We start from the raw sequence: 20,603 nt of genomic DNA, 5'->3' as shown, positions 1-20,603 counted from the left end.
ATTGTTGACTCAGCACCTTACCTGACATCACATTAGCAAAACTAAGCTGGTATTTGCGGCGTGTTGTGTTTGCACGTCATTTAGAACGCTTCGTATGGAAATGTAAGATGCACAGAAACACTCAGCGATTTAGTGATTATCACACGATGAAGTTTATATTATAATATATGCAGAAAAACTTTCCTCTGTCAAATATAGATCTGAACCCCTCTGGAGCAACTGGTTGCTTCCATTGCCATATCTAAGATGCGCTGGTTTTCAACAGATCACAAATAATTTAACTATAAAGCATATAAAATTATGATGGGAGCTCATGAAAAAAAAAAAAGCGAGAGAAAGAGTGACTTTCTGTACCTCAAAGCCAACTGTCATGCACACCATGGTAACCACAGTCTTTTCCGCATTTCACAACAATAACAGACTAGACAAATATTGACACGCCATTTCCCTGCCATTACAAATGTGATTATATTTGCTGTTTGCCCTAGGAGATGGCAGTTAATATTCAATGGTGTGCGTGTACCTTTGTGTGAAACTGGGTGTGTTTGTGTATATGCACAATTGTGCGATGAAAAAAAAAAAAAAAAAAAAAAAAAGAAATAGTGCATGGAAAGAACACACGTCTGTTTGCTCTGCACACAAAAGAATGTGTTAGAGGGCGACCAAGGATCCAGAAATTTCCTCTGTGTGTGTGTGTGTCTGTTTTCTTTTATGCCATATGTCACCTGGTACAGAGACAAAGACTTAGGACAGAAAGCTTAAAAAGTAGGAACCACCTGTATGTAAAAGCTCACCTGTCCTCTGGGAAAAAAAAGCCTGCAATGAATGTGTACTGTAGCAGATGGAGTGTGAGGCAAAACAAAGGTAGAGGCAGTAGCTAAAAGGGGCTGTGGTCAATAAAGGGAGAATATCAAAGCAGTTCTTTTAGTTTTTTTGTTTGTTTTTTAGTAGCCTAGAGAATAGATAACCATCTTTCACAATTACACACAATGACCTGTCTTATTCTGTCCACAGTTTAGATACACACTGTAAAGGAATGGCAGCTGAAAGGACTCTAATTCCACCGTTTAGATCCTGATCTACCAACATCCAGGTTCATGCGCTGCTTAGACACGTGAGCAGAACAAGCATGGCTACTCCAGCTGTAGGCGAAGAATGTGGAGTTAGAAGTTTGTCAGTGGGAACGGAGACTTACTGGAAAAGCAGCTGAATAATATAAGTGCCACAAGGGCAAAGCGGCTCTCTCCACAGTGGGAAAACATAAGGCGGGTTGGCAGCATTAAAAATAAATGTCTGTGTATTTGTGTTGTTTGTTTTTTCGGCCACATATTACTGGCAGAAATGGGTTATAAAAATTATTTTAAAAAATAAAAAGAAGGAAAACATTGATTTGAAGGCTTTTTGTACGACTTAGCAAAATGAAAGGATACTGTATCAAATATTTACATCTCTTACAATATGTTAGATCATGTGTTGTTTTAGTCTTTTTGAGCCTATATATATTTAAAAAATTGATTGAATCAGCCCAAAAATATACGGCTGATTAGCTATTTTGAAACTCAAAATAACTCCTGAGAAGGACTCCCAACAGAGGAACATTGCATAATCTTTAACTCCATATGAAGAGCAACCATCACTGACGATGAGTGAAAAAGAAAACTTGGAGTAGAAGTGGAATTAACACCCTCCATTCCTCTGCTGGCTAGTGGCTGTACAGCTAGCCAGCAGCAGCCAGCAGCAGCCAGCCACAAGGATCAGAGACTTTAGCAAGAAGCCAACTGCAACTACAACATCAAACATCTATAAGACAAGAAAAACATGAGGCACTGCTGTTTTGTTTTTACGATAGAAAAAAAATATATGTGTGACTTAAAAGCTGGCATAATGCTTAGACTCAAATTTTATTCAGGTTAGCCTTAATGCTGTTTATACTCAGATTGCTTGTTAGCGTTTGGAGCTAATAACTACTTCACATATTTATGTTTCACATGTAAAGTGACCTAATTTGATTAATAGTAATAATTAGAGCTTCCTCTGTGTTTTCTTTTTTTCCTTTTTTTAACTTCTGGGTGAAATTGAAACAATTTAGGTCATCTGGCTCCTTATTCCCAAATCTAAGCTAAGGGACATGCAAATCAGATGCAAATGACACCCAGAAAAGTGAAAACTAGTTATGGGCCGTGGTAATAAATACTGAATTTAGCCTCTTGGCATTCTAAAAGCAGCCAGTTGGGGTTAATATGCAAATTGTATGCAAATAGCCCAGATGCAGAGAGTGCCTTTTTCTCCCCTGATATAGAAAGCATGGGGGGTGTCCTGATGGCTTAGAAAGCAGAAGCATATAACATGCCCTTATGATGATACCGTCCCCTGATACTTGCACTCTTATATTCACTCTCCAACTATCATAAAAAAGAAAAAAAAAAGCACAGATATGTTTAAAAAAAAAAAAGTGTAAAGGAAGACAAGAGAAGAAAAATTACAAGCCCGTTTGAGAGGAAAATGAGGGGGTAAGACAAGGAGACAAGAAAAATTGAGAAGTATGGTATGTAATTTCAATACTAAATCCCAGACAGCGTTGTTAGCTGATTAGAGGATCAGCGTGGAGGCAAAGGCAGAAAAAAATAAGAGTAAAATATACAAAGTAGGAAAGAGCCAAGTAAATGTAAAGGGAGAAGGGTCCAAAAGGATGATGAGCTGAATAGAAGAGACTACTTTGACACAAAGGGGTTCAGGGAGTAGTAGTCAGCAGCTTGTATGTAAAAGTCACAGGAGACAGACCTAAAGATATGGCGCGCACACACACACACTTTGCTGATCCTGTTTGTGCATAAAGAGGAGGAAAACTGGGCAAGTACAACACATGATAAGCTTAGTGGACCACCTTGTTCAATTGGCGGTGTCTCCACAAATTACATGCACCACCGGCACACACACACATACACACCATGCTATATACTCGCAGTTCCACCATAATCACTATAATGCTGTTAATTGAAACCCAGACTTGCCCTGAACACATCACCTGATCTCCCTACCTGCAATGGTACCACATTCAAAATGAATACCACAAAGCTCTTAATCACAGATTCCACCCTCCAGTACACAGAGGCAAGCTGGTTGCTGATGTGCTTCGTGCTGAGCATTAAAGGGAATGTGGAGGCTGGCAGGTAGACTGGTGATTAGACGGGCTGTTCTGCTAACGGCATGTAGAATTAAAAAAAAAAAAAAAAAAAAAAAGAAAGAAAGAAAGAAAGAAACACACACACGCCAATACAAATTGCTAGTCTGGTTCACAGCACATTTCCATACACAGAAACTAAGCAGGGTGGTCCGTTTTTGAGCTGCGCATTTTCATCATCTTCTTTTTATCTCAACACCAAAAATCTACAATGACTCAAAAACCCTGACTGCAATAATTGCTAGGATTTAAAGACAGAGGAAGAGAGATATATGGATGTAATAAAAAGGGATACCAAAAGCTAAAAAAAAAAAAAAAAAAAGGGGGGGGGGTCTCATGACTGGATTAATGGAGAAAATCATGCCAAAAATATATCAACAGAAAGAAAGGAAAATAAATACAAGAATTATTCTGACTGAAGAGCATGAATTGAACTGAAGCTATTGATTAACTCTCTAAACTGACCATAATTTAAGATGCAACACAAAAAAGATCAGTGACTTGGCACATACAAAGCAATTTAAATTGACCACCTTTATTTTCCAAGTAGTCACTGTGCGCATGGAGAAACGGCAAAAAGGGACTCTCTCTCACTTTTTCCATTAACCTCACATTGTCCATATCCTGCTGCTTTTCATTGCTTTCAGTTTCCTATGAGCATCATATTCCACACCCATTCTAAACTGCTGAGCCTCATTTAAAAATCTCCTTTTTCTCACTCTCATCTTTTCAGGATTAGCTTTTTATTTGCAGTTATTAAAAACCTGTTTTATTAACACTTATGTACATCTAAATGGATAATCCTATAGAACAACTGAAAGTATTTTGATAGTGAAAAGCTGCCTATGAGACCTGTGTGTGTGTGCGTGCACACATAAATGTGCGCTTCCATTCATGTGTGCCTGAATATATTATATAGGTGAGGTAAAGATGAAGCCAAATCCCAAAGAATGCGCCTCCCCTAGCTAATAAATCATGACAAAAATGGAACAATTAAAGTGTTTCTCATTATAAATAATTGATACATCTGTCCACAGAAAAGGGCATCTCTCGTCTTACAAATACAAAAAGTAAAAAATAAACCAAAAGGTGGAAAAAGCTGCTGGATAAAAACAAACACCGAGCCTAAAACAGCAGCGTGGACGATGAGAGAGAAGGGAAGCAGGGGCGGCGCATACACAGAAAAAAAAAAAAAAAAAAAACACACATTCCATCTCCTAACAGATTCCACTTAAAACAGATGGCATCAGAATTATCTGATGTCCTGTCACCGTCTTTTTATATGCTAATCCAGCTCCTACACACATCCGAGTGGCTTTAATCAGATATCAGGTCAGAGAAGCTAAATCAAGCTGAGACAATCGTGCTGCTAGAATTTTACACTACGCCGAGGCAAGCAGTCACACACCAACGTATCGTTGCACTTAATGCCGTGAGACTCAAAGTGTGGAGCAACAAAGCTGGGCGATGTTGTTTCCCGCACTTAAAGTGACTGATAACTTGGACGGAGCATACCTGCTGCACTAACTCACTCGCTGAAGAAGCTCCGCACCTGAACGTTCAGCAACGTGACAAACTTCTCGTGCATAATTATCTCTTATTTATCCCCGTTTGCCAGCAGTCATTCTGTCACTCAAGTAGCAACGGCACAGCAGGAGTCTTGTTGTTTTCTGTTACTGCTCAGTTCCTGTGCCTCATGCAGCCGTTATTGATGTTTAGAGCTACTGTTGATGATAATTCAACACTTTCTCCTTCAAAGTAAATCAGTTTCTAAATAAAGCTAAGAGATAAGAGTGCTTCTTTTACTGTATGGTCACCTCTGGAAAGGTGACAGAAAAATAATGTTACCAAAAGACGCTGACTTGTTAAAGTTCGTGCAAATGTAGATTTTTTTTTAATGCTTTTTATATGAACTCTGTTTAAAAGATAGAGAGGACAAAGTATATTATTCAATGTTTGCACTCACTGACTACTTTTCAACTGCTCATTAATTCAAATATCTAATCAGCCAGTCAAATAGCAGCAACTCAGCGCATTTAGGCATGTGAGCCTGGTCCTGAAAACTCACTGAAGTTTAAACTGAGCATCAGAATGGGGAGGAAGGGTGATTTAAGTGACTGTGAATGTGGCGTGGAGTATTTCAGAAAATGCTGATTTGCTGGGATTTTCACACAAAACCTTCACAAGGTTACATTTTTCAGTGACCTGCAGCTCTCTGTGTGAAAAAGCATGCAAGTTTATTTCCATAGCATTTATTTCTACACTTCTTTTTGCATGAGTGCTTCATTGTATGTTGTATCTATGCTGCTATGACAATTCAATTTCCCTCTGGGATTAATAAAGTTTCTCTGAACTGACCTCCAATCTGAGCTGAATAAAACACCTTTGAGATGTCGTGCAACAGGAGATTTGCATCATGGGTGTGCAACTGACAAACCTGCAGCAACTCTGTGATGCTTTCATGTCAACGGACCAAAATCTCAGAGGAATGTTTTCCATCTGTGAAACAAGAATGGAGTTCTGAAGGTAAAAGGTGTAATTAATCATGTGGCCAGTGGGTGCACATCTACAAGGTTCCTTTCTTCTTGTGTAGATGGACAGAGGAAGACACATGCACACAGAAAAGGCTGTGATCTTCATGTCAAAGTTTTTCCAGTGTTTAGATTTTTTTGGCATCATGTAAAATACAACAATTTTTTTCTTTCCCACTGAAAACAGTGAAATACAGCCGCATCATAATATTCCTGTTCAACCACTTAACTACCAACGATAGATAAGTTATACATATTTTTAATGCTGAAAGAACACACATACACACACATAACAGCTGGAGCCTTCAGAGGATCGACTTATTGAGTTCAACCGCAGAAATACACACGGATAAACACACACACACACAGCAATCATAAGATCAGATCAGATCTCAGAAGGCAGTGTCTGTCTGAAAGATTAGAAGAACCATCTGTCCGCCATGTGGAAAGCATTGGATTATCAATAAACTTCACACACTTTTCGCTGTACATGCATCCATGTGTCTGTTTGATCCAGAAACCGAGTGTGGAAAGTAAATGAGGGCAAAAGCAAAAATGACAGAAGAACACATCTATACCACCAGAATATAAAAAGTCATACAATAAAAAAAATTTAAAAAAACTACTCCTAGGAAAAAGAACAATTTTCAAAATAAATCTCAAGATTTTAGCAGACTAGATATATTTTATATTTATTGTCTATTTTTGAAAAAATGAATAGAGGCAGTGCTTTTTTTTTTTTTTTTTTTTTTTTTTAAAGTCACGAGTTTAATAATATATATAAGAAGAACCCTAAAAGTTACACTAATGCATTCTGTCGTTATTCAGTCCAAGCTAGAACTTATAAAAAGTTCTATAAACACACAAAAACAAAAAAAAACCAACAATCACTCGCCTTCACACACACACGACCAGGAAATTGCTTGTGGCCACACTTGATGCTTAATCAATACACAGCTATCGATCTCTTGCCTGGCTAAACATTACTTGTATTTACTCTGCTAACTTTCCCCTGTACAGATCCATATTGCTAAAATAACCACAGAAGGAGAGGATAGCAAGCTTTCAAAGAGAGCACAAAGAAGTTGAGCTGAAAATTCAAGCTCTGTTATCACCCTGCTCTGCACAATCGATAGCAGATGAGCCATTTGACTCAAACCCTGTGGATAACCACACACAGTTGCTTATATTCATTCACAGTTTTTTATTTTATCTGGTCAAGCAAGGTCCCGCCAAGGCTCCCTGTCAAGTTGCTTTTTCTGCTCGGTGATCAGGGTTACTTTGTCAGATGATTCAAATTAAACCCGCTGCTCAAATCATCTGCTGCTTTTTAATCCACTTTATCCATTATCCGTTCTCTCACATGGAAATCAGGAAATCTAGCACAGAGCTGACTCATTTATATGGATGAAGACGAGATCAGAGACGCATGCAGGATTCATTACAGGAAGGACATAAGCGTGTAGCACTGAAATACTTGCAGGGACCAGACTTCTGTAACATGCTTATTATCTAGTGCATTCATTCAAAGGGGCGACTAGCCCTCACACAGCTAATAAATTCATACAACACACAAACTCTCATGGTCACATTTTCCCCCTTTTCACTCACAGGTAGCCAGTCCTTTCATTTCAGCAGGTGGCCTCATACAAACATCCACACACAACAGCACAGGTCACCCCTGCTTTCCATTTCAGCAGGTGGTCAGTGAGTAATGGCAGCTGATGGCTGAACATTGGACACTCAGACAGAAAGTGGGGGGCTATCTTCCAAAACAACACAAAAGGGCCAAAGTGAAGAGAAGGAGAAAGAATAACCTCAAAGGGGGCCTTTGAAAAGTCATTTACTACATGTCCTTGAATGCCTAAAATGATTTCTTTGCTTTTCATCCATATATCACCCACACTCTTTATCCACCCACACCAACAGCTTGGCACGCCACATTAATTACAAATGTCTTTTAAGCATTTCCTCCTTATGAAGGAAATTGCATTTGTTTTCCTTGCTGAGTCAAGATGACAAGGAAACCAAAGAGACTTTTTAGTCTTTCTCACTTCTAATTTGTCCCCCTCCTCTTTAAGCTTGTAACGTATTAGACAAGCTAATTATTCCGAAACAAAGAAAGCTACAATAAGTTGTCAAATGTCAAAGAACACAGATCATCTGTCTTTAGTCCTTTTAGCTCTACTGCCATAAAGCGCGACACAAAGTTGCACTGTTTGTCCTCCAAGAGCAGGAAGCTGTGTGACTATGCTGCACCAAACGCTGACATTTTGAAACAATGACATTTTGAAATTGGGACAATTTGTGCTGCCAAATTATGTGGATAAAGCTCAGTTTGGACTTTGGTGAACCTAATTAACACATTGTTAGCTCTGTCTTATTGCAGTCACTGTTAATCAAACTCTCCCCCCCCCAAAAAAGAAAAATTTAAAAAAAATCTTCTTGCTTGCATTACAGTCACAGTTATAGACAGTTCAGATTTTTTTTTTAAATTGTCAACAAACCCAATGAACAAATATGTACTCATTTCAGTTAGCCGAGTTTACAAAGTCAAATTTATTCTAGCTAAGGTGAATGCTCCCAGGCTTCAACAGTCAGGCTTAAAATGGTTTGTGCTATATATGGTTCGTATGGGGCTCCACCGTCAGATAGGATTTCAATAATATCAGCACTATCCAGTCTTTAAGTCTGATGACATTAACCGTTTCCAGGTCCAAAACTCCGTCCGCTTCAGGTCCTAAAGTCAAATGAACACTGCGGCATCACTGAGAGTTAAAAACTGTCTAAATTCTTTCATCTTTAATAAAATGATCAGCGTTGCTGCTTTACCAGGTGTAACAATTAACATCCAGGCATCCATCCAACAGAATTGACTTAATTTAACTGAGTTATAGGTCAGCAGGAAGTTAGCTCGCTAGTTTCCACACAAATATAATATACCGTGTTCTGACTGAGAGCTTTCTGAAAAAATTAAAACGTACAGCTCTGCTATCACTTTGGACATGAATGAAGACAGAAAACTAAACAGCAGTGATGCTTGTAGGGTTACTGAAGTTGGGCTAGCTGGTATTTAATGATGTGCTACGTGGTGGCTAGCTAGACAGGTATCATTAGCATAATATAAACACGTTAGCACAGTGAAGCTGGAGGATGAACGCTAACTTTTTTCCAGTTGATGAAAGCTAACATGAGGGCTCCCGATGGTTATGGACAAATGCTATGGCATGGCAGGATGCTGTAAACGGACCAAACTTCAGTCAGGAGAACAACTGAGATAATCCATCCACAACACGAGGTTAGCCATTAATACCGCTGCATGGGCTGGGCTGAAGGTACCACATAAGGTTTTAAAAACTGAGCTTTAAAATGAATAGTGGTAATAAAAACCGGGAGAGACCGACAGTGATCACTGACTGTTTTGTTTTGTTTGGGGGGGTTTTTGTGGGTTTTTTGGGGAGGGCTGATGGGTAGTAAATTGGACCCGGAAACAGGGTTCATACATCATCACTTAAAGAGCGGATTACCGATACTGCAACATTACAATCATCACAGCCAATTCTAACACAGCGGTGAGCTCACTCTATGTCTCTATAAACAGTTCTAGCTTGTTCCTAGCAAGTTACCCCAACAAGACTACTTGTTATGCAACGTGTTTCAACAGTGAATAAAAGCAGCTGAACGAATAACATTTCTCTGTATACAAACTGGCTTTTTATCTGCAAAGATTTTCTCAAAAGTCTAGAAAAATATCATCTTTAAATTTACTCTGCGTACGTTTGTGTTTCAACAACAGCGTAGATGCCGAACCGCCATCATATATAATCATCTGATGTCCCTTTCATCATGAATGTTTCTGTTGGTGAATTTTCTATTACAGATGCACGTAGCAAATCTGTGTGAATTTCACAGTTCGAGTAAAATTCACACACTTTTCAAAAGTTGGCGACAACCTGCGAGACTTTGCTTTTTTATTTACCCTTACCCAACAATTGAAAATGAGCTTGATTGTGCTACCAGACTGCTATTCACTGACGAAGCTGCAGCTGCTCGTCTAAGCGCTAATTAGGAACATGTGCGAAAACCAGCGTTCACACCGACCCGGGTCAATAACTACAGACTTCTTTTGATAATGATACCGTCTGTTATCATGACACGAGGTTAAGCCAGTCACAGTTTTAAGTTTAGTTTGGCAAATTTCATCAGCAATGGAGCCAGAGCGCTACACTGAAGAGGCTAGAATAACAGCCACCTTGATTAAGTAAGACACACTGCACTGCTTCAATTTAAAGAAAGGGTTTTTTTTTTCTATTTTCTTATTTTCTTGAGGGCTCCTGGTTTGTCCCTTTTACAAGCAAGCAGCTTTTTAAATACAGCACACTGCATTTAACTGAAGTTACATTAAATGTAGGAAATTCAGTACTTTTGAACGTTTGAACACATCAGCAACTTCATTATTACAGTGTTTTAGGAACTTGAAAGCATTAACTAATGTTAGATTAACTTAACGTTACATGAATGCCACTTAACCAGATGTTTATCAATGCTACAGTGCTGACCTCTCTGCCACCAGAACTAATACAACACGACAGCTCTGTACCATTTGCTCAGTATAGGTGGGTGGGGGACATGTCACCAAAGGTCAGTCTGTTACTGTTACTTAAAGAAAATCATGAATAAAAGCAGCAAAAAGTACAATGATCACCAAATTAAAACTTCTGTTTAGTATGACGATTTAGCTGAACTATGTAGCAAATGTAGGTTCAGAAAGTCAGAACGAAGAATAGCAGCCATGAGAGAGAGTAATGTAAAACAAAATAGTGATACGATATATCCCATTTCTTCCTCGTGTGATACACTACACTCTTTTTTTTGGTCTTTGGTTCTTAATATATTAGTTTAACTGAAAACACACTTTCATGGCTCTTTGTAGTGCCACTCACAAAGAGGAAAGAGGGCAAACCACTCAGACAGTTTCAGACAGTGTGTAGTGTATCCTTTAAACAGTTTGAGTAAAGTGGAAGACAAAGGAAGAAGAGGCAGGCCTAAAAAACAAAAAAACAAACCACTATCTACAGCAGATTAACAGTCATTGGAAGTCATGTCCTTAAAAAAAAAAAAAAAAAACCTGACACAAGACCTGAGGCCAGGACAGGTACAACAGTGAGTCTGCAGCCATCAGTAAAACACGCTGGAGGCTCTGTCATGGTTTGTGGCTGCATTTGGAGATCTCGTCAAACTTGATAGAAATAAATAAATCACAGCGCCCACTTACCGGTTTCCCAGCAGAACACAGAAATTCGATTTGGCTCAAGACTTTTGCACGGTACTTTTAAAGATGAAACATGACATTTAAACATCAAGCAGCTCTAGTTTGACTCAAAATCATAACTTCATGAGTCCTTGTAGAGGAGCTTAGCACAGAATGAGGGCAATGAGGAATAAGGCTGGGGTCCCCAACCTTTTTTGCGCCACGGACCGGTTTATGTCCGACAATATTTTCACAGGCCGGCCTTTAAAGTGTCGCAGATAAATACAACAAAATAAAGCCAGTACCGGTACCAAAAAAAAAGATTTATTCATAATACACAGGAAAAGACCCAGGGAAACCAAGTTAACGATAAAAAAAACATAACGATAAAAACCCTGAAAACCAAAAATATCAGACCCGAGCCTCAACTCTCGCAGCCCGGTACAAATGACCGGTCCGTGGACCGGGGGTTGGGGACCGCTGGAATAAGGGAAGAAGAACAACATCCTACACTAATGTTATAATTTGTCAATAAAATTCATTACTAAAACATAGTAACAGCAATAATACATATGTACAGCTCACTAAAAACCACAATACAGTGTAAAAAAAAAGAAAAAAAAAAGATTTTAAACATGGACAAGCAATGGGCAGCAGCACACACATACACCGATGCCCAGTATACATGAATGATGAAATGTGTTGCTATAGAAAGAAAACTGCTCAAATACTCATCTGGATGGAGTTTGTTGTCATTTTAAAACACTGCTTAAAATTACTCTTAGTATCACATGGATCTGAACCATCAAACAAAGCTGAAATAGCCCATTGCTGGTTTAATGCCCAGCTTCTCTGTAACTGTGGAGGATAGATACGCATAATGGTCTGCTGTACTGTACATTTACAGCATAATGTGCGACATGGCAACCCTATTCTTTTTACAGAACACCATCAACCACCAAATCTGCAGGTTGCAGTATAGCCATCCTCACATTAGTTACAAATCCCATACTCGTTTAGTTTTACTTGTCCTTACATGCCATGAATATGACAGAATAATAATTCTGGGGCAAAAAATAAAAACGTAGTTTTTTTAGTTACATTACAGTGGAATGACCTATTAAACTTAAAATACTCCACAAGAAATACAAACACTTTCATCACTTTTATTTATATTGAATGTAGCCTAAAGAACATTTAAGTCTTCTAGAAAAAGGAAACGTTTTTGCTTAGTGTTAAAAAAATTTATAAAGATGAAGAACGAACTATTATACTGAGCCAAGAACTATAGACTCACTATAATCTGACCATATTAACAGGAAGCAGTTTCATAAACAAAATTTCACACACACTGCCCAAGAACACACACGCTGTATTTGTATGTCATATTATTACACATGAATTGGCAAGACTTGGGCAATAGAGGGTGGGTGCATACACCTAACTGGGAGCTGCCCAACATATCCACAGGCATGCCATGTTTCCCATCGAGCAGCTCCAGTCGAGACATTAGGGGTTAAATGCCTTGTTAAATGGCACCCGATGGATTGCGTTCAAGGGGAGTGAAGGCTGTACTCCTGCAATTTCCCACACAGTGTGGGTGTGTTGGCCACAGAGCTGAACTGTCAGTCGTAGGCCAATAGATTTTTTTTTTTCTTTTAAGCCTAGGCCACCTTCAATGCCAGAAACCAACATCTCCCAGCTTTGATTTAAGGCTCAATACTATGGATGTTGAGCAAAATCTAGCCTCACCTCTCATCCCTTTTCCAGACAACCTCCTTTACTTGTCATTTTGCTAGTCTCCTTTCCTTTCTGCCCCTCCACCCCTACGCCTTTCCTCCAGCTCCTGCCTTATCCCATTACATCCCCTCCATGATATTCACATTACGCCCCTTCAGGGTATTCACAATCCCTGTGGAATGCAGGCGGTATTCCTGGTATAACATGGGGTTTACTTGGCTGGTTGGATTCTAAAGGGAATAGGTAATACACTTCCTTCCTCCACGGGGAAGTAGCAAAAGAAACTTCCTTCCAGCTTCTCAAGTCATTTGTCTCTCGTTCTCTTCATCAAGAAATGAAAGTGCAGTAACACAAATGACTGTGCAGACGGGGAACTGGAGCAGCTTTTCTTTTTGCTTCAATTCTTCTTCCTCTCCTACCTTCGAGGTTTAAGGCAACAAGGATGAAATATCACTGCCCTTTCGGAAATAAATTTGTTCTGTTTTTCCCCCCTCGGAGAAGCGAGGAGAGGTCTCTTTTTAGTCAAATCCGATTGCTCTCCATGCTCCTTAAATCATACACATGAGAAAGGTTTTCCAGCAGTGAAGGAGATCTGATTCTCGGGAATGAGCTCCTGGAAGGAACATATTTGTTACCCTCCTGGAGTTTCTTTACTATGTAGGCATTTATTTTGCCCATTTACACAGCACATGCAGATTACTTTGTTTTAATATTTAACTTTTTTGAGAATAAAAATCTCCAAGACTGACACTGTGTTTTCCAAACCCCGTGACAATTTCTTGCCGCAATGATTGTTCTGCTCAGACGAGTTTACAATGCTATCAATATTCCATTCCTTAGAGTAATCACCGATTGACACCGAGCACCGATCCCCCCCTTTTCCCTCTGCCTATGCCGCTTTCCTTCTTTCTCCTCTATCCATAACTCCCTCGAGGGAATTTTAAGGTCTTTAATCCTATGGCTTCTAAATGGTTACTTACTGGGTGCCGTCTACACATGGGTCACCTTGTAGGATCAACAAAACACACATTGTGCATGTGCGTGTGCGTGCATGCACAATGCTGGGATCACTCTAATCTTCTGATCTCTAAACGGTTACACCCGACTGCCTGGACTGATGGGTCTTTCTATCGCAACTTCAGACAAAAATCACAGCTCTGCAGACTGTGTGCGCCTTAGTAAATACATAAGAAATGAGAGATAGGTGTTGCTTTACCGTTTCAATAGTTTTTCCTTGTTTACGTCAAATTGCATTACACAAAAATGAAATAAGGACAATTTCTAAACTTAGCAGATTAGTGCAAAGTGCTCTTTCAATTCAAGCACACATGGTGTAGTTATTTTATTTTTTTACATGATTCAGACAATGAATAATTCTGCTAACTTTTAAGAGTATTTCATTTATTATCCAGCAGGAATCTTTTCCCTTGCACTATATCTACAGCTGCCAGATACAATTTCGTATTTTCTTTCTGTAGCGCCTCGTTTTTTTTCCCCCCCTCTCCCCTTACATCTCACCTGTCATTCCTGGTCATACAAACCACTACACTCTACATCTCTCTACTCCCCATTTCTGCAGATCTGCCAGATTCTAGCTCATTTCCCTGGCACCGTACTTGCCCTCCCTGCTCGCCTTCGCACTTCCAAACCGTCGCTTAGACTAATTCTGTCTTGAAGTGCCATCTACATCTGCTGTGCCCCGCATCCCACCACCATCTTTCCTTCCCCGCGGACTCCTCCTCTCATCTTTCCTTACATTGCCTTCTCCTTCATTCTTTCCCAGTCTCCTTCTCCCCTCTCTAAATCAGCGAAGCGAGCCGCGCAGCTACGCCACAGTGGAAAGACGGTGAGCATACAGTGAGTTTTTCTCAGGCGTACAGACACCAGGCGATAAGTCTAATCTTACAGAATGATGACTGTCGAAAACGCAACTGTCTCTCAGATACTTTCTCTGCACAACACCAATTCCCACCACGTCTGCAACTGTGTGTGAGAAGAGTAAATGTGCGTACGAGCGGGCGGGCTGCGAGCGCCAATGTGTGTGTTTATGTGAGAGGTGGAGTCAGACAACATTGTAAGTTTTCATTGGCTATAATTTTACGGCGTGTAATGTTGCGTAGCACGTAGGCAGCCAGTCAGAAGGTCCTCACACGCTCCGTTTTATGAATGAGACGGCACGTATGCGAGGAACACAGACTCAGAGTGAGAATACTCTACGGTGATGTAATACAATCACACAGAGCAACAGAAGAGCTAGAAACACAAATGCAGTGTGAGCGCCATCAGAACATTGTTTCAGGGGTTTCAGCCAAAACATCCAAATACTACAACAATTTTTCTAAGGCTAAGCAAATGTTAAAGACCCTTAAGAGCAGTAAAAATACTAGATCTACATTTAAACAATTATTTTTTCAGCTACTATTGACTAAACACTTTTAAGTGCTTTAGCTCAGTTGGAAAAAATACTTTTATTACTAAAAGCAGTATACATACAATGCTTCAAGCTTGACTAACCGATATATATTTCACATTTTTTGACAATTACCTGCTCTGAAACAAGGCTTAATAAAGGAAAACAAAACCACTCTGTGACATTCACAGCATTTTCTATTCACGGCAGCACCTGTAATACCTGCTGATCAATTAAGTCCTCGTATCATTTTATCAAAGCAGCCCACACCCTCTCTCTGAAACCCATATCCTCTAACGTCTGCGTCCAAACCAGGAACTGAAAACGCCTCATTTGGCTGACATTGTGTACCCGGGAGTAATTTTGCCTAACCGGTATGTAAAATCCTAACTGAAGTGCTGTGTGCGCGGCTGGCTGGCAGAAAAGATATTGGGAGGGGAGGAGACCAGCCAAAAACAATCAAAATATCCTGGTGTGACTTTCCATGAAGGGTGTGTTTGTGCGTGTGCTTGTGTGTGTCTGCACACTCATGTGTGACCATAGATGCCTTCCTATGAAGTCACTATTTGGCACATTGCTCTTCTGCTCAAACGCCGTTCGTTGGTGTCGGTGTGCTAGCGTGGGTGAAGAGTGCCCCCTTTGGTTGTGCGCAGGAACAGCAAATGAGAACGAGCCATAATAAACCAGTACCAGCACTAAAACAAGTGCAAGACAATGAAAGCACAGGTAAACAACAGTGTCTTTCATTGATGCACACAACTTTTTAAAAGAAGGAGCAAAGAGAGCCATTGTTATTTGATCAGCACTATTTATTTTATGTGTGTGTGCATTTATATAACTAGAATATGAGCGTGACCAAACAAATAAATGCCATGGCATATTATTTATCTCCACAGGTGGCAACCAAGTAATATGCTAATCTCAAATATGAATGTAACTGGTTAAATAAAAGAAGTTCCTGAGAGTTACACCTTTAAAGCACTGCATGTACAAGCTAAGAGCATCTCCAGCTACAGATGAGTAGTGATTTTTCTCAACTAAACACAACTACAACAATCTGCATTAAGCCTTAACAGAGCAGCCTCTTGTTATGTTTATATGTTTATAATACAACTGATAGAGAGCTGGCTTCATTTACAGCTTGCATATAATCAGGTGTTGCTTTGAAGCTTTGAAAGTTACACATTTTAAAACCATGAATGGGAAGAGAGTATGTTGGAAGGATGACCTCATCCTGATATTGTAGTGGTTCATTCTTACAACAAAAGGCTGCTACATGGGGAAAGGCTGCCACCTATAGGCCAACACAAGAACTGCTACTATCTACTATAAAAGTGATGTCATAGTTTAAGAAAGAAAGTTAGAGAAGGGTAGGAAGGAGCGACAAGGGGGGGGCACGGGGATGTGATGGAGAGAAAACAGGAAGGAAGGATAAGAGAGAGAGGGAGAGAAGGTGATGTCATATTTTCCAGAGGCGCCGAGGCTCCTTTGTCCATACGCTTTCATTAAACTGCAGAGCGACGTGGTGGATTTGAACACACATACGCGCAAACACACTGAGGTAGTTGGGAATTTGTGATTTTATATGGAACGTTCAAACTCACAAATGATAATGTTCAACCTGTCCTCATCTTCCATCTGGCCAACAGCGCCATGCTATTCACAAGCCTTTTTCTATGTTAGTCATACTACACAATTCCACCTTTGATACACTCCTGACAATTTCATGCCATTGTAGAAGACTGCGCATCATTCTATACAATACCATTCAGCACAATCGCCACCTCTACCAAATGTAATCTCACCTGATTTTGTCCATGACCGTCCATTTCTTTCTAACAATCTCGCACTGAAATGCAACGACTGACTGCAGATTTTAACTCCGAGAGGGACGGAGGGACGAGGACGGCAGGGAAAGAGAAAAGAGAGGAACGCAAACAAGACACGGATAAAAAGCAGAGCTGTGGAGGACAGAAACCAAACTAAGCCTTTAGCATTAGCAGTAAGACTCTGACCTTTAACATACTTTGTTGAAAGAGAACAGAGTGAAAAAAGGCTTATGAAGAAAAGCAGCGGTCGTACTCTGAGGCTTTATGAATGGAAGATAAAGGTATATTTTGGGCTACAGCACAGGGTAAAACTAACACCTTTTCCTCGCTGTGAATGGAAGAATTTCTCACCTTTTCTAACCTGTTATATGTGAAACAGGCAACTAACAAAGCTTGCATACATGTAATGATGGCCATCAGCATTTTTCCTATTATAGGGAACCTATTACTGTTCCCTATTCCGAGCTCTGTTTGATGTGACTTGCATAAAGAAATAATTTTTTACAATCTCACACACGTTCACATCGTTTCTATCTCCCTCTGACTACTGGAGTACATCTAGTCTATGGCTGTGGCCACGTTTTTGTTAAGGTCAGCTTGAATGACAGCAGAGAGATGGCCTTTACATTGTGGAAATATTTGCATTATTCTGTCGCAGAGTTATAAGACGTATTTTTTTCAGCTGCCAGGAATCTCTAAACGCATGCCCTCTCAGCAGGTAAATTTATGTGTGGCAATCATGCTGAAATAAAATATCATGTTTAGGGCTGCAGGAAGTTATTAGGGAAGATTTACTAACATGCTGCACCAGCACAAATTTGGTTTTGCCATTAAAAAAAAAAAATGCTGTCTGTATTTACAGTGAGGAGACTGTAAGAGGTGGGAACTGAGACTTTTTGCGGCTGATCATGTTGCATATGCATTTCTGGGAGTTCCTTTCTCAAGGTGCTAAATATAGAAGGAGGAACAAAGAAATCAAGCGCACAGACTGATTTACTAATGTTTGAGACACGTCATTTCCTGCCAACTGCTCCGCTATTTATTTTAAAGAAATAATGTGTTTAGTGTATGGAAGCCCGTTTCCGCCACTAAGAAAAAAAAAATTAAAAACAAAAGTATCCATAACTCGAAGTTTCAAGAAAATAACTTGAAATTTCGACTTATTAACTCGAAATTTTGAGAGAAGTAACTCGAAATTTCGAGTTAGCGCTGCCAATCAGTAATCTACGTGAATGACGTCATTTCCTTGTTACCCGGAAGCTGAAGCCCTGAGCTACAAATGCTACAGCTAAGCTACCAGTATCACAGCCAGTCATGAATGCACAAATGCTGAGTATTTTCAATGTGGCTTCACAAATGATTAAATCCTTGTGTTATTAGCTGAATCACATGGCGATACTATCAGCAAACATGCTCTCAAAAGCGCCAATTTGTTGCGAACCGGTTTTAAGTGCGCATTCCTCTGCACCATATCCTTCCAGGTAATAAGAAAATGATGTCATTCACATAGATTACTGATTGGCAGAGCTATTTCAAAATTTTGAGTTAGTTTTTAGTTTGAAATTTCGAGAAAATAACTCAAAATTTCGAGTTATTTTCTCGAAATATTGTGCCTGCACACTGGTGTGTGACCACGCATTTCGACAGAAACAGCGGATACTTTTTTTAGTGGCGGAAACAGGCTTCCATAGAAAACAGCACAACTTTTGTAAAATACGTGAAAAACTAACCACACCTATTGAGCACCATTTCGGGATCATGCTCACATGTACATGTCCATAAAGTCCCTGGAGTCAGAAAACTGTTCTGGCAAAGAAAAAGTTAAAAAAAATATTGTGAAACAGCAGCTTCACATCAAAGTACGGTGTCAGACAGAAAGAAAATGAACCTTAGTTTCAGCAGAGTAAACATACCACCGGGGCACACACCAGGGAGACAAATGTATACGACAACATCAAACAAGAGTGCATCCTTTCTAAACGTATTCAACCATGCAAAATATATGCAAACAATAGAAGACAGACATTCAATTAACTTTCTACTGACCCTCATGTGTATTTATATCCAATTTTCTCTTTTAGTGTTTAAAGTCTGCCTCACAGGCACATGCTCTGAATGATTTGAGCTATCTGCTGCGTAAGATTATTAAGGGTTTCGCTTTTCCAAACACGAACACTTCCTGCCCGGTCGCTGTGCAGCCGTGCTTTTAACAAAAGGAGGAGACAGAGAGAGTCTTAACCCAGAGATTACAAAAATCTAATACCCATAACAGCAATATTTAACCTTATTACCAAAGAGTGTATTACATTACACCCTCTTGCATGTATATCTGCTGAGGACTTTAAGACAACCAGAGAAGCAACATGTGCTGTAATCAGATTCAGAGACAGGAGGATGCTACCCTTACAAAGGTCAAAGTGGAAATAGAAAACAACTGTCTGAATACAAACAAGTTTTCTCTACACTCTCTTCTGACTGCAGCCATTCCACTAAATTAAAAAAAAATCCCAAATTAAATTAGCACAGAAAGTCTAAAGCTTTAGTAGATGTGTGAAAGGATCTGTTACGAAGTGGAGGGGCAGGTGAAAGACGACAAACTGAACAGAGACGCGTTACGTCAGCAAGGAGCAACGGACTGAGGAGAGAGAAATCAAGGGTCTGGCCTAGCAGATGAGGAGAAAAACTATTGGCCCGTGGTCATGGGCTTACTGTGTCTTGCGTGTCATGTTGAATGAGTGGGTAGATCTGCATTTTTGAAGTGTGTGATTAATTTTGCTCTATGGCTGTGGAGACCCCACGGAGAGAAAGAAAAACGCCTAAGGGGTTTACTCCGTCTTCTTCATCCGTCTTGGTGTGTGTCTATTGAAACACACACACACACACAAAACAACACAAATACTCACACTGAACAGATAACTAATCACACAAAGCCAGGCACAATCAATTTTCCTTGTGACAAACATGAGGTCACAAACATTCACCAGAGTATCATATTTAACTGACTACAATGCAATGCAAAACTCAGTGTCATATCACTCTCTGCGTTATCGTTTTCACCTGTGTTGGTCTATCACACCTGTGCACACTCGCAACGAAACCCTCCTGAAAGAGGTCCCGTAATCTAGTACTGAACATGCCCAGCGTCTTCATGCAAAACCGAAGAATGAAAGGCAGCATTCACTATATCGGTTTTTTCTAACAAGCTGTAATCTGAACCATGTACGCTCTCATCTATTTTAAGTCAGCTTAAAGCATGTAAATGACCGCTGTAATCATGGCGATGAGAAATAACAAAATACATCTGGTTCCTAAAGACTGGCAGACTCCAGACGTGAATTAAAATGCTTACACTGCACAGTTCATCCATAGGTGTTTTTGACAAGTTCAATTCAGTGAAAAATAAAACTCACCAACCAGAATAACACTCAAGGTTCAGTATACTTATAGAGCAAGACCGCCCTCTTGTGTTTAATAATAATATTGACATTAATCCTATAGACATTTAACAATAATAATGATATTTAAATGTTTTAAAGGTTTGTGGTGGCCTTTTTTGCTTTTACTAGATAGCACAGTGGAGAATAAACAGAAAAGCAGAGAGTGTGGGGGAAGACAATCGTCAAAGGCCCATGGGTTGGAGCCGACCCGGAGCGCTGCCCCT

General features: G+C 39.8%; 1 protein-coding gene across 1 annotated transcript in view; it reads right to left on the bottom strand.

Moving 5' to 3' along the window:
- Window positions 1-20,603, bottom strand: part of cdkal1 (CDK5 regulatory subunit associated protein 1-like 1) — a 245,987-nt gene that overhangs the window by 222,028 nt on the left and 3,356 nt on the right. The window lies entirely within an intron of this gene.

The sequence above is a fragment of the Pelmatolapia mariae genome, linkage group LG10_11 (assembly GCF_036321145.2).
Source record: "Pelmatolapia mariae isolate MD_Pm_ZW linkage group LG10_11, Pm_UMD_F_2, whole genome shotgun sequence".
Classification (NCBI taxonomy): Eukaryota; Metazoa; Chordata; class Actinopteri; order Cichliformes; family Cichlidae; genus Pelmatolapia; species Pelmatolapia mariae.
The sequence above is the reverse complement of the archived record's forward strand: the minus strand, read 5'-3'. Positions and strand labels throughout refer to the sequence as shown.